This window comes from Bos indicus x Bos taurus, chromosome 8, assembly GCF_003369695.1.
Source record: "Bos indicus x Bos taurus breed Angus x Brahman F1 hybrid chromosome 8, Bos_hybrid_MaternalHap_v2.0, whole genome shotgun sequence".
NCBI classification, from domain to species: Eukaryota; Metazoa; Chordata; class Mammalia; order Artiodactyla; family Bovidae; genus Bos; species Bos indicus x Bos taurus.
This window is the reverse complement of record NC_040083.1, coordinates 50,875,357-50,893,028: the sequence shown is the minus strand read 5'-3', so window position 1 is coordinate 50,893,028 and position 17,672 is coordinate 50,875,357.

The following is a 17,672-nucleotide window of genomic DNA, read 5'->3' as shown; positions in this document are numbered from 1 at the left end:
GTTCTTCAACAACTGAAGCCATGGTGGAGACCTAGGAAAAAGCACAGATATAGGAAAGGCAGAATAGGTATTACACTCCACATCTGTGCACCCATAGAAGCAAATGAAAATTGCAATAGCAACTTTGGGGCCCTCATCAAGGTAGCATGACCTGTATATAAGAGCACATCAAAAACAGAATTTCTTACCAAAGTGAGCATAGTTGATGCATTCATGCCGACATGTCCAGAAACACATCATCAATGTGAAAGCAGAGGTTAAAATCACATGCTCCCTGGTAGCTTCCAGATCCTAAAGAAGTTAGGTTGTCTTCTTCAAAATTAAAAAATGAGACTAGGGCTTCCTTGGTGGTCCAGTGATTAAGACTGCATGCTTCTACTGCAAGGGGTGCTGAGTTTGATCCCTGATCAGGGAACTAAGATCTCACATGAGGGGCAGTACAGCCAGATAAGTAAATAAATAAAATAAAGATTGAGATTTAAACTCATACAAATAAATCCTTATTGACTCTTCTTCGTGCCTGAACAGCAAGTTTCTAGAACTTACTGTTGTTAACAATGGTTCTTAAACCTTAGTGTGTACCAGAATTCTTTGGAGGGCTTATGAAAAGCCCAGATTGCTGGTCCCCAACCCCAGAGTTTCTGGTTCCATTGGTTAGGGGTAGTGTACTAAAATCTGCATTTCTAACAAGTTCCCACATGATGTTGATATTGCTGACCCAGGGATCATGTGGAGTTACTGCTCTATAGCTGACAAATAGCAGCGGGCAGGCCCAGGAGGACCCACACTGGCTGTTATTCAGACACCATCAACCTGAAATTATCACTACTATCAGCCCTTAAAAGTATTACAGAATAACTCTTGTGTCAGTTACTGGTTTTACTCACTCTTAGCTCCAAATTATCTCTTTTTTGCTTCTTCTGTGAAAATGAATCTGGGCCCTCTAAATAATTTTCTCTTGTCAAGTGGAACAATGTTAAGCTTTGTCAATAGGGGGCGCTGGAGAGCCGTTGCAGGAGAAAGATTTTGCTTTTAGCTTCCGCTGAATTAGGCTTCCTTGGTGGCTCAGACGGTTAAGAATCCGCAATGCGGGCGATGTTAGTTCGATCCCTGGGTTGGAAAGATCCCCTGGAGGCGGGCATGGCAACCCACTCCAGTATTCTTGCCTGTGAATCCCCATGGACAGAGGAGCCTGGTGGGCTACAGCCCATGGGATCGCAAAGAGTCGGACCCGACTGAGCCTCTAAGCAGTGACTCTGCTACTGCTAAGTTACGTCAGTCGTGTCCGACTCTGTGCAACCCCATAGACGACAGCCCACCAGGCTCCCCCGTCTCTGGGATTCTCCAGGCAAGAACACTGGAGTGGGTCGCCATTTCCTTCTCCAATGCATGAAAGTGAAAGGGAAGTCGCTCAGTCGTGTCCGACTCCTAGCAACGCCATGGACTACAGCCTACCAGGCTCCTCCGTCCATGAGTGCCTCTGCTGAGACATCTCCTGAGGAACAGTTTTTCCATGGCATCCTAGAGGCGGATTTACCCCAAATTCCATTGAATGGATTGCCAGCAAATTTAGCCAACATTGCACCACAGCTACTTCCCTGACACTCTGAGCCTTGGCAATACCTTCGCCAGCAAGGTCTGGCTCTCATTAGTAATGGAGATGGGTGGGGGTGGGGGTGGAGGTGGGGGGGTGCGGTGGGGTGGGGGGGTGCGGTGGGGTGGGGTGGGAGTGCGTATGGTAAAGTCTCTTCCTTTGGTGTTCCTTCTCAGCCCTTGTGGTTTTAGGTGTTCCTTACCTCTATCTTCTTCAAAGTTCTGTTTACTCCTTAGCAGCCTTCCTTGTGTTTTATTTATAAAATGTTATCTCTTGCTGGTGTTTTATTTATAAAATATTATCATTAATTGTTTAATTATAATTTGTTTATATGTGTTATATATTTACACATTTTTATTTTACATACTTTAAACATATGCTTTATATAAATATATATTTAAATATATGTTATATACTTATTTACAGCCATTTTGGTACATTTTCTATTTATTCTTTATTAAATTTCTATAAATTATTTTTAAAATAATTACATTGATTTTTATGTAAAGAATTTATAAAATTCTTTATATCAAACTTTTCTTGTTCATATTAGTCTGGTTTTTCTTCCCTTATTGGACCCAGTGGATAGATACAACCAGTGGATATATTAATACTATTCAACTGACTTATACAAGATGAATTTGGGCAACTGTGGGGCTGCTTTTTTTCCTTTTTTTGCCTTTGTAATGTAAAGCATAGGGAATATAGTCAGTAATATTATAATAAATTCGTATGGTGACAGTAACTAGGTTTATTATGGTTATCATTTTTGCAATGTATATAAATATTGAATCACTGTGTCATACACCTAAATCTAATATTGTATGTCAATTATACTTCAATTTGTAAATGTCAAAAACCCCCACACTTTGACCAGTAAAAAGGGCCACAGCCTGCAATCTTATGATCTGTACCTTACCATCCTTTCTGTAACAGACTTTAAATGGATTCCCTAAGGGTATCTTGGATAGTCTCAATGTGACAGTAAAGTTTTCCATGCAGGAGGAGAGGCTCAGTTTTTTGAATCAGACTTTCAGGAAAATTTTTTAAATATAACTTGTCTTTTTTAATAGATCTATCATCGTAAGTCCGAAGGTTGTATTGGAGGACTTTCTTAAAACTTCAAAGTGACCATGATGAAACAATCTAAACAGGAAAAAAATATTTAACAGTGACAATGCTTATGTAAAAGTATGGTATTTATTTTACTGTATGGGTGTTCGGACTTCTATCTAATGGCCTATAAATTTATAGAAATAACTAACCTTCACTTAGTACCTACCATGTTTTAGGTATGATGTCAATTATTGTTAAGAAAATTTTCCAAAACTAAGAAATAGGCCAAAGGGCTCCTGCATATCCTTTCAGAGTTATCTCAGCATTTTCTAGCCAACCCACCCAGCCACCAAGGGTTAGCTAGTTTCCAGGAGTGTGTATCTTTGTTTGACTTGCTATTTTCTCTTGATTAGGACATTTTATTGATAAACTTCAGAAGAGTAGATGTTAACTTGTAGAAATTGATAGACAATATTTCTCAACCTCAGCACCTTTGGCATTGGGGGCCAGATATTTCTTTTTTGTTGGGGGCTGTCCTGTGCATTGAAGGATGTTTAAGACCATCCCTGCTCGCTCCCCACTGGATGCCACACACACACACACACACCTAGCTATAACAACCAAAAATGTCTTTGCATGCATGCATGCTCAGTTGCTTGGTCATGTCCAACTCTTTGTGACCCCATGGACTATACAGCCCACCAGGCTTCTTTCAGACATTGCTAAACATCCCCTGGAAGGAGAAATTACCCCTAATTGAGAACAACTGCTGATTGTGAAGAAAATTAAATTTGTTCACTAGTGATGTGAATTATTTACCTGATAAAGAAGACAACCCCACATGTTATAGTTTTATTGCTATGTACATTAACCAGTTTTGTATCTTATTCAACCTTTTTATTTTAGCCACCATAAATACTTTGCTCTCTCCGATGTTCTTTAAACCGTTTTGTCTGTTCTCTCTCGGTCATATGTGAAGTGAATCTTCTACACATGCTCACTTTATATTTGTATGAGAGTCATGTTTTTAACTTTTGGAAAGTATATCTTGACAGTTTACCTTACATATATTACTTTATTTAATCCTCACAGCAACTATGTAAATCTGAGGCTTTGAAAGATAGCATAACTACCCAGTCACCGTGTTAACATTTTTTGGAACCAGATTTGGAGCCCAAGACTTCATGACCCTAAAAAAAAAAAAAGACTTCATGAACGTAAATGGTGAACCACTGTGCTGCTGTGTATTACAAGGCTAGTCCTGAAACTCTGTGACCCAGCTTGCTGTTGTCACTGCACTTAGCTTGCGGCTAGACCTCCACAGCTCTTGGCCGCCTAATCTATACACTATGAAAGGGCTCCATATGATGACAGACAGTAACCATGTATGAAAAACACATGTGATAATAAAAGTAGCCATCACTTGTAGAGTGCTTACCATGTGCCAGGCATCATTCTAAACTTCCTGCATATATTATCTCATTTAAACCCGTGGAAGATTCTGTTGTTTTCCAGATGAAGAAACTGAGGCACAAGGAGGTAAAATAACTTGCTGAAGGCCATACAAGTTGTGGCAGAGCTAAATCCAAACTTGGTTTGCAATTTCATGCTCTTAACCACTACACTCTACCATAATAACAGGAATGCTTGACTACACAATTGGTGGACTGGAATGAGGGGGTTAAAGAATAAGACTTCACTGAAGATATCACTCTAATGGCAGAGAGTGACGAGAAACCAAAGAGCCTCTTGATGAAGATGAGAGAGGAGAGTGAAAAAGCTGGCTTAAAACTCAACAAGCAGAAAACTAAGATCATGGCATGTTGTCCCATCACTTCATGGCAAATTGAAGGGGGGAAAGTAGAAACAGTTACAGATTTTATTTTCTTGGGCTCCAAAATCACTGTAGATAGTGACTGCAGCCATGAAATTAAAAGATGCTTGTTCCTTGGAAGGAGAGCTATGACAAACCTAGGAGAGCTATAGAGGGATATGTCTATACCTTTAGACAGCGTATAAAAAAGCAGAGACATTACTTTGCTGACGAAGGTCCAAGCTATGGTTTTTTCCAGTAGTCATGTATGGACTGGAGTTAGACCATAAAGAAGGCTGAGCACCTACGAATTGATGCTTTCCAATTGTGGTCCTGGAGAAGACTCTTGAGAGTCCCTTGAACTGCAAGATCAAACCAGTCAATCCTAAAGGAAATCAATCCTGAATATTCATTGGAGGGTCTGATGCTGAAGCTCCAGTACTTTGGCCACCTGATGCGAAGAACTGACTCATTTGAAAAGACCATGATGCTGGGAAAGATTGAAGGCAGGAGGAGAAGGGGATGACACAGAATGAGATGGTTAGATAGCATCACCGACTAAATGGACATGAATTTAACCAAATTCCAGAAGATAGTGAAGGACAGAGGATCCTGGTGTGCTGCAGTCCATGGGGTCACAAAGAGTCAGACATGACTGACTGAACAACAAAAATGACTGGCTGAGTGTCCTGTAAGCCAGGATATGTAGGGTATGTAACAGGAGAGAACATCCAGATTTCTATTTTGATGTGGTCCTTACTGAAGCAAAGGTTGTACAGAGCTTAGAAAAGGAGCTATGATCACCTTGACAATACCGAATGGAGGACATTTTGCTTAGCTATACAGATGCTAAAAATAACAGATTTATTTGATGAGAGACTTGATATCTATTTTTGATAATCTCAGGTATTTTTATTATGTATTGCTTTTAATAAGCCATAAACAACATGGAAATGTAATTGCATACTTTTATGGTATAAGAGGAGTTAGAGGTTTGAGGTCGTTAGTAATAGAGATGATGTTTACCTCTTGAAAATTATTTAACTCAAACACTTGTAGGCACACAAAGTACGTTTTATCTTTCATGCCACCCATCCTTCCACACCCATGAAAGTTAGGCCAAACTTAAGAAATATTACCCAACTAGACAACAAAGGAAAATGAGATGCCAAGATGCTATTTGTGGCCACTCAAGTTGTCTAGTTTGGAGACAGATTTTTAATAAAAATAAAACAAAGGTACACCTTCCTAGAAAATGGAATTTATTTCAGTACAAACTGTGAATTATCTTTTTTATTTCAATATATTTTCCTTTGCCTTTCTTTTTTTCTTTCCAACAGGCTTGTAATAAAGTGGTTGCCAAAAAAAAAAAAAGAAAACAAAAAAAACAGTACTTAGGGTACTGTAAGTCTGGGTCTGCAATTATTGGGTCCTCTGTATTTTGGGAGTCCCAGTCTACCATAAGATGAAGGTTAAGTCAAGGGCATAGCCTGTGGAGAAAGTAGCATCAGTGGTTGGTGAGACTGGAAAAGGAAGCAGCCAAGTGGAAAGCACATAGGACTGGTGGAGGAAAACCTGGGTTCTCCTTCTGGATCTAATGCTTGGCTGTGGGCACATCATTTAACATCTCTGAGCCCAAGGAAGCTAAACCTCCCTCAAAACTGAAATGACTAATATTAACCTCATGGCATTTGGTTAAAAAGGTTATGAATATAAAATGCTTAGTCAAATGCCTGGCACTTGGTGGGTGTTCACTATTATTAGCTCTATCTTTCAGATTTCATCCTACAAACCTAAGGTTATTCTTAAGATCAAATAAAATGTTATGAAATCATCCAAGAAACTCTAAAGGAATCTGCAAATGTCAAAGATACTAAAGACTTAGTAAGACAGATCTAAGTCTATCATCACAGTTAGAGGTGAGTCACATATACCCCTTGAGGTTTTTAAAATTCTTATTTTTCACCTTCAAGCCTTCCAATTTTAATCATTTTTACCCTATACAAAATGAACAGGTATGTTGGAACATATGGTATATTTGCTCTAGGACCTAAAGCACTGTGTAAGGATGGTCCTCAGCCTTTGGAACAATAGATATCCCATCTATAATGGTCCCCCTCCTCCCACTCAAAGACAGCTTCATCCCAGCTGTAAAATTGTATAATACCACATCAGCCTTGTTCTCTTGGATTGCTTGATCTGGGGAAAACCAGCAAACAAATTGTGAGAAGACTCAAGCAGTCCTGTGCAAAAAACCTGTGTGGCAAAACAACAGGACCACCTACAAGTAGCCAGAGACAGATTGGCAGCCATGTAACTGAGCCGCCTTGGAAGCCGGTCCTCCAACCCCAGTCAAGCCTCTAGATGACTGAAAGCCAGCTGACACCTTGATTTCAATTTCATGAGAGATGCTGAGGCAGAACCACCAATTAGGCCACCTCCATCAGATCTTAGCACTTTTAAACTGCTAAGATCTGAGTTGGTTAATTTGATGTGCAGCATTAGATAATAATTCACAACTCACTCCAGCTGTTGGCTGAGACTGATTGAGTTACATTTCTGCTGCTTCTGATCAAAGAAACTTTGTGTAAAACACCTTCTGTACCAGAATCACTTGGGACAAGTCACGAACATCTATAGTTTTTTAAACCTCTACAGATAACCTTATGTGCAGTCCAGTTAAAAATGTCTGTTTGATTGGGAAGTAGACATATTTAACATGTAATCATACCACACTGAATTCAAATTACCTGAACTTTCTTCCCTCCATGATGCATTTTGAGGGTTAGGACCAGTTTTTAGGTCAATGGAAGCTCAGGTAGATTTCTCCAACATTAGGAAAATCTGAGGCTTTTTCCCCTCTATATCTAATGTAGAAATGAGCAGAAAAGATTCACCTTCACTGCTTTCTGCTTGAATTTCCATTTTGGCTTCACCATTCCAGGCTAAGACCAGAGGCAGCTTCTTTGAAATATTCCTCCTGGCCATGGGACGGTGGCTTCCATCACATCTTGGGGTCACCTTTGCCCCTGACTCAAACATATTAACTCTTTCCTGCAATATTTCATAAATATTTGTCAAGGATGTATGAAAATTCCTTTTAAACCAACGAACATGAGGGCTGTGATGAGATGTTGACTCCTCTCTCACTCATAGATGCAGACCAAAGATGCTGCATTTCCAAACCTGAGACTTAAAAACAGGAGTAAATAAGTAGTTGGAGATCTCTTTCTCCCCTTGTCTCCATATCTTTGTATCACGAACATGCAAGCAACCTCTTATAGCAGCCATACACACCAGCAAATTACTTAAAAAGAAAATCTCATTAGAGAATCTGGATTACAAAGATCTTGGCCCAATTGATAATGGAGTCACCTATCTACCTGATATCCTAATATCCTAGTAATTACCCTCACTTCCTCTCTCACCTCGCTTCACTCATGGAAACAACTCCCCAGCTCCTATTCATTTTATTTTGGAAATCTCATATTCAGACCTTCACCCCCATCCTGACAGTTGCAGCCTTTGTTCAGACAACCTTCATAGCCTGCCTAGGCTATTACAACAGCCTTTTAAGGGGGACCTGACAACAACCTTCCTTCTCTTTTATTTATTCTGCACCTCACTGCCAGAGTTATCTTTCAAAACTGTAGATTGTATCATGCCATTCCCTTGATTAAAAACATGCCATTGACCTCATGTACTCCCCAATATGCTGCACTGGGGAGGGCTCGTCACTTCTGTGGTATTCCCGCCAAAAAGGCAAAGCCTCAATCTAAACATGGGTTAAGCCCAGTTGAGGGTCATTTCATAAAACAAACGGTCAGTACTTTTCCAAAGTGTCAAGATCATGAGAAGAAAAGAAAGATTGAGGAGCTGTGACAGACTGGAGAAGACAAGGGTGACATGATGAGTAAACATAATGCCACATACTGGGTTGGATTCCGGACCAGTGGAAGGACACTAGTGGAAAAACTGGTGATATGCATCTAAATTCTGTAGTTAATGGTACTGTACCAATTTCTTAGTTTTGATCACTGTAGAATGCTTACGCAAGATGTTCACATGAGAGGAAGTTGGATAGAGGGAATATGATAACTCTCTGTACCACTCCAGTAACTTTTACAAAGTGAAAACTTATTTCAGAAAGTACATGGAAAAGAGACCAGAAAGAAAAATTATATACTATTACAGCAAATTCCAGTCCACTATATTTCTTTGGAAGGAATGATGCTAAAGCTGAAACTCCAGTACTTTGGCCACCTCATGCGAAGAGTTGACTCATTGGAAAAGACTCTGATGCTGGGAGGGATTGGGGGCAGGAGGAGAAGGGGACGACAAAGGATGAGATGGCTGGATGGCATCACTGACTCGATGGACGTGAATCTGAGTAAACTCCAGGAACTGGTGATGGACAGGGAGGCCTGGCGTGCTGCGATTCATGGGGTTGCGAAGAGTCGGACACGACTGAGCGACTGATCTGATCTGATATAAGCTTACTAGAGAAGGTGAGAGGGATAGATGGAAAGAAGAAAGGGAAAAAGAAAGAGACACAGAAAATGAATGTGTGTTTGGCAGGCAGGTGCCTGGGATGAGATGTGAGTTTGTAAGATCTCCTACTGGTTCCTCATGTACACATAGAGTATGAACACCCCACAGTACTGGATGTGGCTCACTCTAGAAAATACAGCCCCTAGATGCAAGCCAGTTGCTTCATCTGGTCCTCAGCTGAAGAAACAGTGATCTGTTTCAACAGTAGAGGACAAACTGACTGTGGTCTTGAATGTGCAGCTGCTAAGTAACTTCAGTCGTGTCCGACTCTGTGCGACCCTATAGATGGCAGCCCACCAGGCTCCCCTATTCATGGGATTCTCCAGGCAAGAACACTGGAGTGGGTTGCCATTTCCTTCTCCAATGCATGAAAGTGAAGTCGCTCAGTCGTGTCCAACTCTTATCGACCCCATGGACTGCAGCCTACCAGGCTCCTCTGTCCATGGGATTTTCCAGGCATGAGTACTGGAGTGGGGTGCCATTGCCTTCTCCGTGAATGTGCAGAGACTCTCCCAATTTCCATCTGCACCTCCTTCTTTAGAAATAAAAATCCTGGTTTTCAGGCTGGAGCATTGTCACCCAGCTAAAAGAAATTTAGGAGATTATTTATTTGGAGAAAGAGTATAATGTGGCAGTGAAAACCAGGCCTTGGTGTCCATCACATACAGCAAAATCAAATATAGCTGTATGACCTCAAGCAAGTTATTGTCTATGTTGAGGCTTAGTCACCTTGTCTATAAAATAAATATAATGATAATCCCACTTTATAAAATTGCTGTGAAGATTAAATTTTCAACCCATGCAAATGCTTTAGATTTAGTGTAGTAATCTGGCCTAAGATATGTGTTCATTAAATGTTATTTTTATTTATTATTTAAATCTTAGTTATTTAGAGAAAATATCTAAAATTTATTGTGGTGGAAAGTTAGTAAAAAGACATTCATGTATATCTCTAGTTGCATGCACCATTAATCTAGTAGTGCCTCCTAGACTATACTCCTTCAGGACAATCTCTGTATTCTATCCACCAAATCACTGGATCTCTCCAGGTTCCTAAAATAAGGAATCCATCCTCTGCTCTAGTGACCAGAGAAGGGGAGCCGGAAGGGAAAGTGAATCTCTTTGCCTGAATGCTAATGTGAGTCCCATCCGCCATCAAAAGATCACTTCACCTCATGCACTTTTCATCTTTCCTCTTCCTTCTTTTCATCTATATATAATTGATACTCCCAGTTGAATAGTCCTAATTACTAAGATTGTATAAATAAGCTTTTTTTAAACAGCTGAAAGTTATAAATAAGAACTTCAGAATTCTTCTCTATCTGTATATGTATACCACATCTCCTTTATCTATTCATCCACTGAAGAATACTTAGGTGGTTTCTATATCTTGGCTATTGTGAATAATGCTGCTATGAACATGGAAGTGCAGGTATCTCTTTGATACTGTTTTCATTACCTTTGGTGGGATGTGAGGAGGTATTTCAACCATATTATGTGAATTAGGATATCAGTAAGTAAATTTCTAATAAGAAGATTTTGTGACTGTAAAAAAAAAATCATTTAACAAATCATGACCATTAAACTTCTTATGCTTATTTTATCATTTAATTTTTTCATATGGAAACACATATAATGGTGGCAGTGGGTTCCATAATCTTTCAGTACTTAGAGTCTCTAGCAGTCTTTATCCAGGCTACCGAAAGACACTGTAAGGCTAAGAAAGCAAGCTTGTGGAACAGCGGTATTGGGAGAAAGAGAAACCCACTTCTTTTAAAATAAATTTCTATTAGTAATATCTTTGTAACTCTAGCTACAACCTTTACCTTCAACTTTGATTCTCCTTTTATTCATCCCCTATATTTGATTTAGTCTTTTCTTCCTTTGAAAATAAGATTTAGATTTACCTTAGTCTCTTCCTTTCACTATTACCATGTAGCATAAATCTTTATCATGCCATTTTAGGATTATTTGAACAATTTCCTTTTCTGGTCTTTCTCACAATAGTTTAGCTGCTGGCTCTTATCTGATTAATTGTTCTATAATACCACTTTTACCATTTCACTCTACTGCCTCAGAATCTAAAATGAATCACCACTGCCTAGTGACTCATTCAATCTCTTCTCTCTGACTTTGAAAGGTTCTAATAATTTTATAGCACCTGAATTAACAAAATTTGTTTCCCTCTGTTTCTTAATATGGATTATAATCAGACTGGTCTTTGCTTTCCTTTCCACCTTGTTCATGTTGTTATTCCCCAACTATGCCAAAGATTGTTATACTTTCATGTCCAGAAGTGTTTTTACCTTTTTGAACATCACTCAGAATTTCCTTTGGGAATCATCCAGCTCTTACCTTTGGTCCACAGGTTTGCATGTGGGTGGACATGTGACCCAAGCTCGGCCAGTCAAAAGACCATGATCCTTTGGTCACAGCAATCAATTCAATAAAGAACACATGACCCAAGCTGGTCCAACTTGAGCCTTACCTGAGCCTTTACTAGGAACTTTTAGAAAAAAAATAGTGCTTGACAAAGCCAGGAAATAGCAACTAACATATTCCTGATGACATAATTGAGCTTTTAGATCTACCTATGCCTGATCTCCTTGGTAATAAGAAACAATAAATTTTTTTTCTGTCTTGACTGAAACCAGTTTGAATTGGTTTGTAAAGAGTACTCCTACCTCTTTGCCTCTTCAAGTTACACTTATACTTTAAGATCTAGCTCTCATGTCACTTGCAAGCTGTTCTTCCCTTTCCTTAACTCCCATTGTACCTTACTTAATCTAGGAAATGGCAACCCACTCCAGTATTCTTGCCCATGGACAGGGGAGCCTGGAGGGTTGCAGTCTGTGGGGTTGCAAAGAGTCAGACACGACTTAGCAACTTAATGAACAGCAACAAATCTATTTGTTTAACACTAAATCATCTCAACTGTTTAATATTTTCTAGTTTTACTTCCTCACTGGACCATAACCTTGAATGCTTGGAGCATAAATTACATTTCTCTTGTGTTCACAACACTTAAGAATTTTTTATACTTAAGATGCAAAACTGGTAAATTTTCGGATATGTTATTCTTCTTTAGGATGCCAATGGTCAGAATTTCAAGAATAAATGAAAACTGGGCAAATTGTTGCTAATCAGGGCCTCTTTTGGTAATTCTGTTCTCACCTTACTGATTTAAAAATAAATATGGTAAGAAAGAAGGGGAAATGATATCAGTGACTGTGTTATGGAGTCACATTTTGCACCACCTCCTGAAGATATATTTTGGGGTCTCTAGAAGGGCCTGATGACAGTTCCCTGTTTTAAAACGTAGGCTTTATTATTATTCAGATATGGTGAGACCAAGAGTTCAGGAGACAGCTACCATTGACAGGATGGCTTTTTACTTACAGTCTTTAAGAGGAAGGGCACATTTCATCACATAGGACCACAATGGGAAGCACTAGGACCAATCGTGAGATGGAGGGGTGGGGGGAGCAGGGGCACAAGGCTTTCTTGTGGTTTTCACCGGAAAGGCAAGGCAGGGTAAGTAGTCTTAGGACTAGCTAGTTTGAATAATTTTGGCAGGCTCTGCTGTGTAGGGTCTGCCGTCAGTCATCTGGTACATGTAGCTGGGTTGATTAGGACAGGGGAATATTGACTTACTGTGTGAGAGTTTGATAAAGAAGTGGTTTAAAACAGAAACAGACTCATAGACTTAGAGAACAAACGTTTGGTTGCCAAGGGGGAAGAGTTGGGGGGAGGGAGAGTTAGGGAGTTTGGGATTGACAGTACATACTGCTATATTTAAAGTAAATAACCATCAAGGACCAACTGTATTAAAAGAAAAAATGGAGAAGGGTTGAGAGAATGTTGCAGATGAGATGAGATTGGCCATGTGTTGATAATTCTTGAAGCTAATTGATGGATTCATGGGGAATTATTTTACATAATATTCCATATTTTGCATATGAAATTTTCCATAATATTAAAAGCTTTTAAAAAAAAGGTGGTTGAAGGAGCAAAATGGGTTCTGGATTGGTCAGTTTGTATATGCAAGGTTCAGAAGAGTTGTTAGCTACTGGATGATTAGCTAGCCTTGAGAGGGGCAGCATTAAGAACACAGAATATAAGAGGTGGGCGAGGACCTGCTACACCCTAGAAGGCCAGTGCCCCAGGGGCCACTGCTGGGATCTCCCACCTTGAGCTCCACTGACCTGAATTCCTGGGGTGAGCCTCTCTCATGGAGCCCTTTGAGGATTCTACTGCCCCCCTTTTTGATTATGGTTATGTAACAAACAAAAAATGTCATGCCAATTGTATTTTACAAATTGCAGAATTGAAGATACAGAGGAATGCCACCCAGTGAGCTAGGCATAGACTCCAAATGCCTTGAATTCCATTCTTTTGCTCTGGAGGTGTGTGCCTACATTGTTTAGTAGCTAAGTCATGTCTGACATTTTTGTGACCCCATGGACTGTAGCCCACCAGGCTTCTCTGTCCATGGGATTTCTCAGGCAAGAATACTAGAGTGGGTTGTCATTTCCTTCCCCAGGGGATCTTCCTGACCCAGGGATGGAGCCTGCATCTCCTGCATCGGCAGGTGAATTCTTCATCACTGAGCCAGCAGGAAAGTCCCTGTGCCTACATTGGGTGGTAGAGGTTAAGTTGCTAAGTCATGTCCGACTCTGGTGACGACACAGACTGTAGCCTACCAGTCCTCTCTGTCCATGAGATAAGACAAAGTAGTGGCAAATAGTAAACACAGTTTCTTTTCTGTTACTCATGCCATAAAATCCTTCCCAGTTGGAAAAGCTGTCCTGGTCCAATACTGCTATGACTATACAAGTAAGTCTGACTAATTCTGGATGGAGTTAGAGTGTCCATTTGACCCTTGTGTAATGATATATTATCCAAGGTAGGCTTTAATCAGTAAAAAGGGGGAAAATTGAACCACCATCTGCCTCTATTTTGTCTTACTGCTCAACTGTTCTAAACCCAAGCGGGAAAGAGGAGAATGTACTAACTGTATTGCCATTAATTACTTTTTCCATTTTTCCACATCACCTTGTAGGCCTCAGATATTATCTCTAGATCATTCTGTTAGGTAGGTAGAATAGGGAAAAGGAGTCCAAAATGGCGGTGGCTAAAAGACAAGGAAGGTCCGAGGACCAGAGTGAAGACTTCAGGCAGAACAAACAGAACAAACAGTACTCCTGGCTAAGCCCAATTTGCATAGGGCAGGCCCAGGTGCAGGAAAAAACATATAAAAGGAGGAGCCAAAGCGCTTTCTCTCGGACTCTCTCCTGCGTGCATGAGCTCTTTCTGTCTCTCACACACTCTCTCACTCTTTCTCTCTCTCTCTCTCCTGCTATCTTCTAAATAAAATAGAGCTGTAACACTGATTTGCCTAAGAGCTATAACACGATTTGTCCAAGACTCAAGAGCTGTGACGCGCCGAGGGCTTTAATGTCCATCGCTCCAAATCTTTGTTGTGATGAGATAAAGAACTGAGGAACATACACTCGTGTGAACATACACTCGCATGACAATTCTCTTTTTTTTTTTAACTATTCAACTTTCAAAATATTGTTGTAGATGGTTTATTAGTTGACTATACACATACAAGTTTGTTAAGTAAAATGAATGATACTGTATTTTTTTGTGACAACATAATAAAAAAGTATATCTTGACATAGAAAATCCAGCCAGTCATCAGTTTTTTTAAATAAAGTTTTATTGGAACACAGTCAGACCTATTCCTTTACATGTTCTATGTAGTTGCCTGGATGCTGTAACAGTGGAGTTGAGTAATAGTGAACGGCTATGACCTGCAAAGCTGAAAATATTTACTATTTGAGTCCACAGAAGTTTGTCAACACTTACTGTATATATGCTTCAAGATTGCCTACACTGTGCCAGACACAGCACTAGAACAGGAGAAGTATGTGACTTAAATCACTTCATATTCTGCCAGGGAACTACGTATTATTTTAGCAACTAATAACAAACAAGTGTGAGGTGCTTAGTAACAGAGGAAGGGGAGCTCGGAGATCATAGGGGAAGGAGTGGCTCTCTGTAGGATGATAGGTGCAGGATGGGTGGGGACTCATGGGACATGACTGGAAAGACTCCCAGTGGCCCACAGGAAAAGGATGTTAGACTTCATTCAATAGGAAGTGGAACTTCACTGAGGAATTTGAATCAGAAGAGAAACATAATCAATACACTTTTGAAAAAGAAAACAATTTACTGAGAGAAAAATCATCTAAAGTCTCTAATATATCTGGGCACTCTCATATATGAGGGCAATCTGGAGGCTAGCAGATTAAATTAGGGAGTGTTGCAATAGACTAAATTATTGACCTAGGCCAAGTCCAGCCCCATTGGCAAGTAAAGTACATACCAGAATTCATTTGGCATACAGCATAGAGTTCATAAAGGAAGCTAAAGCCAGACATTAATTATACATACATAGTTATTTATACTTAGAGTGTAAGTTATACTTACACTACCTTTATGCTATGCTAAGTCACTTCAGTCATGTCTGACTCTGTGTGACCCCGTAGATGGCAGCCCACCAGGCTCCCCCGTCCCTGGGATTCTCCAGGCAAGAACACTGGAGTGGGTTGCCATTTCCTTCTTCAATGCATGAAAGTGAAAAGAGAAAGTGAAGTCGCTCAGTTGTGTCCGGCTCCTAGCGACCCCATGGACTGCAGCCTACCAGGCTCCTCCATCCATGGGATTTTCCCGGCAAGAGTACTGGAGTGGGGTGCCATTGCCTTCATGAAGATAAAGGTATTATTGAAACTGTTTACCTCAGATTGGGACTTGAACCCACATGGCTGGGACTCAAACCTGGCCAAAATCCAGTTTGGGACTCTAATCCACATGGCTGGGACAAAAACCCAATCAAAACCTAGTTTCAGGACCTAATGAAGCTCAGGTACTGATGTCTCATTGCAGAAAGAATTCAGTGAGAAACAAAATGAAAGATAAGAAATGGATTTATTTAGAGGGAAGCACACTCCACAGACTAAGTGTGGGCCATTGCAGAGGGTGAGTGCAACAGCCCGGAAATGTGGCATTGTTAGCTTTTATGGGCTGGGTAATTTCATGGAGGATTATTCTAACTATCTTGGGGAAGGGGTAGAGATTTCCAGGAGTGGGACCATGGCCCACTTTTTGGTCTTTTGGCCAGTTCCAGTTGACCTTGAAACTGTCAGGGTGCTTCTGGGTATGTCATTTAGCTTGCTGATTGAGGATCAAGGTTTAGTCTGAAGTTGACTTGTCTGTCATCTGGGACCCATTTGATTCTTATCGGTTTATGTTGTGTCTGTGGGCTATGTTCTTCTTTCAAAAGTTGAGCCCTGACCCCTTCCCTCCTGTTTCAGTATTAGTTGCCTTCCTAGCCGCAAACTACCCCCATCCCCACCTAGCTTAGACTATAAGACTTTCTTACTGATAAGAGAAAAGAGAGGCCTGATAGGTTTAGGCCAATATCAAAAATCCTGATTATATTTCAGGATTATAAAGATAATATTAATTAGTTGAAATCTGTCCAGATAATTTTGTCTTTTGTCTATTATTAGTTTAGAAATGGGAATGTGAAGCACTTTGGGAATTCTGCTGGGTGGCTCCCAGGAAAGTGTCCCTATTGTAGAAAAGAGATATACATGGGAGGAAACAGGTTTTGTTAAATTTGCAGTATCTGAGTGTGATGCTTGGAACTGTGGCAACCATCTGATGATTGTGAGGAATTAAGCTGGCATGTTGAAATAGCAGAGCCCCAGGACAGAAAGAACTGGGTTGATAATGTGGCTAACTCAATCTGGAGCTAATGTACCTTTGGAACGTCATGTTATTTTAGATAGTAAATGTCATTATTACTTAAGCTAGCTTTGGTTGGGTGTTCTGTTCATATCACTGAGAGCAGTCTAATGTAGACACCTAATGTAGGCTCTCAGAGAGAGTCTATCTGTCTTAAGTAAAAGCATTCATATGTGTATGTGGGTATGTTCTGTGTTGTTTCTAAAGCAGTGCTTTTCAAATTTTAATGTACCTATGAAACACCAGGGAATATTGCTTAAATGCAAATTCAATCAGTGAGCCTGAAATACTGCATTTCTAAGAGGCTCCTAGGATTTGTCCACAGTGCTGTAATAGGGTTCACAACTTTGAGTAAATGTAGACCACAGCTATACTTCATTAAAGGTTAGATAAATGGAAAACTTACAAGTGACTAATAGAATTTTTAAAGGGAGAGCCATGAATCAGGATGAGGTACAACAGTGACTGCTAATTCAAATAGATTAGTCCAACGTGTGTGAGTACCTACTATGCTAAGTTGCTTCAGTCCTGTCCAACTCTTTGCGACCCTATGGACTGTAGCCCACCAAGCTCCTCTGTTCAAAGTATTCTTCAGGCAAGAATAGTGGAGTGGGTTGCCTTTTCCTTCTCCAGGGAATCTTCCCAACCAGAGATCGAATCTGCATCTCTTATATCTCCTGCATTGGCAGGCGGGTTCTTTACCACCAGCACCATGGGAGATTAGTCCAATAATATTACTTATTAATTTCAGAAAAGGAAAGGGGTATATAGGTGGTGAAACCAGGACAAGATTTTAGAGGCTGCTTCTACAGAGAAAAAGGAAACAGTAGAACGCGTCTT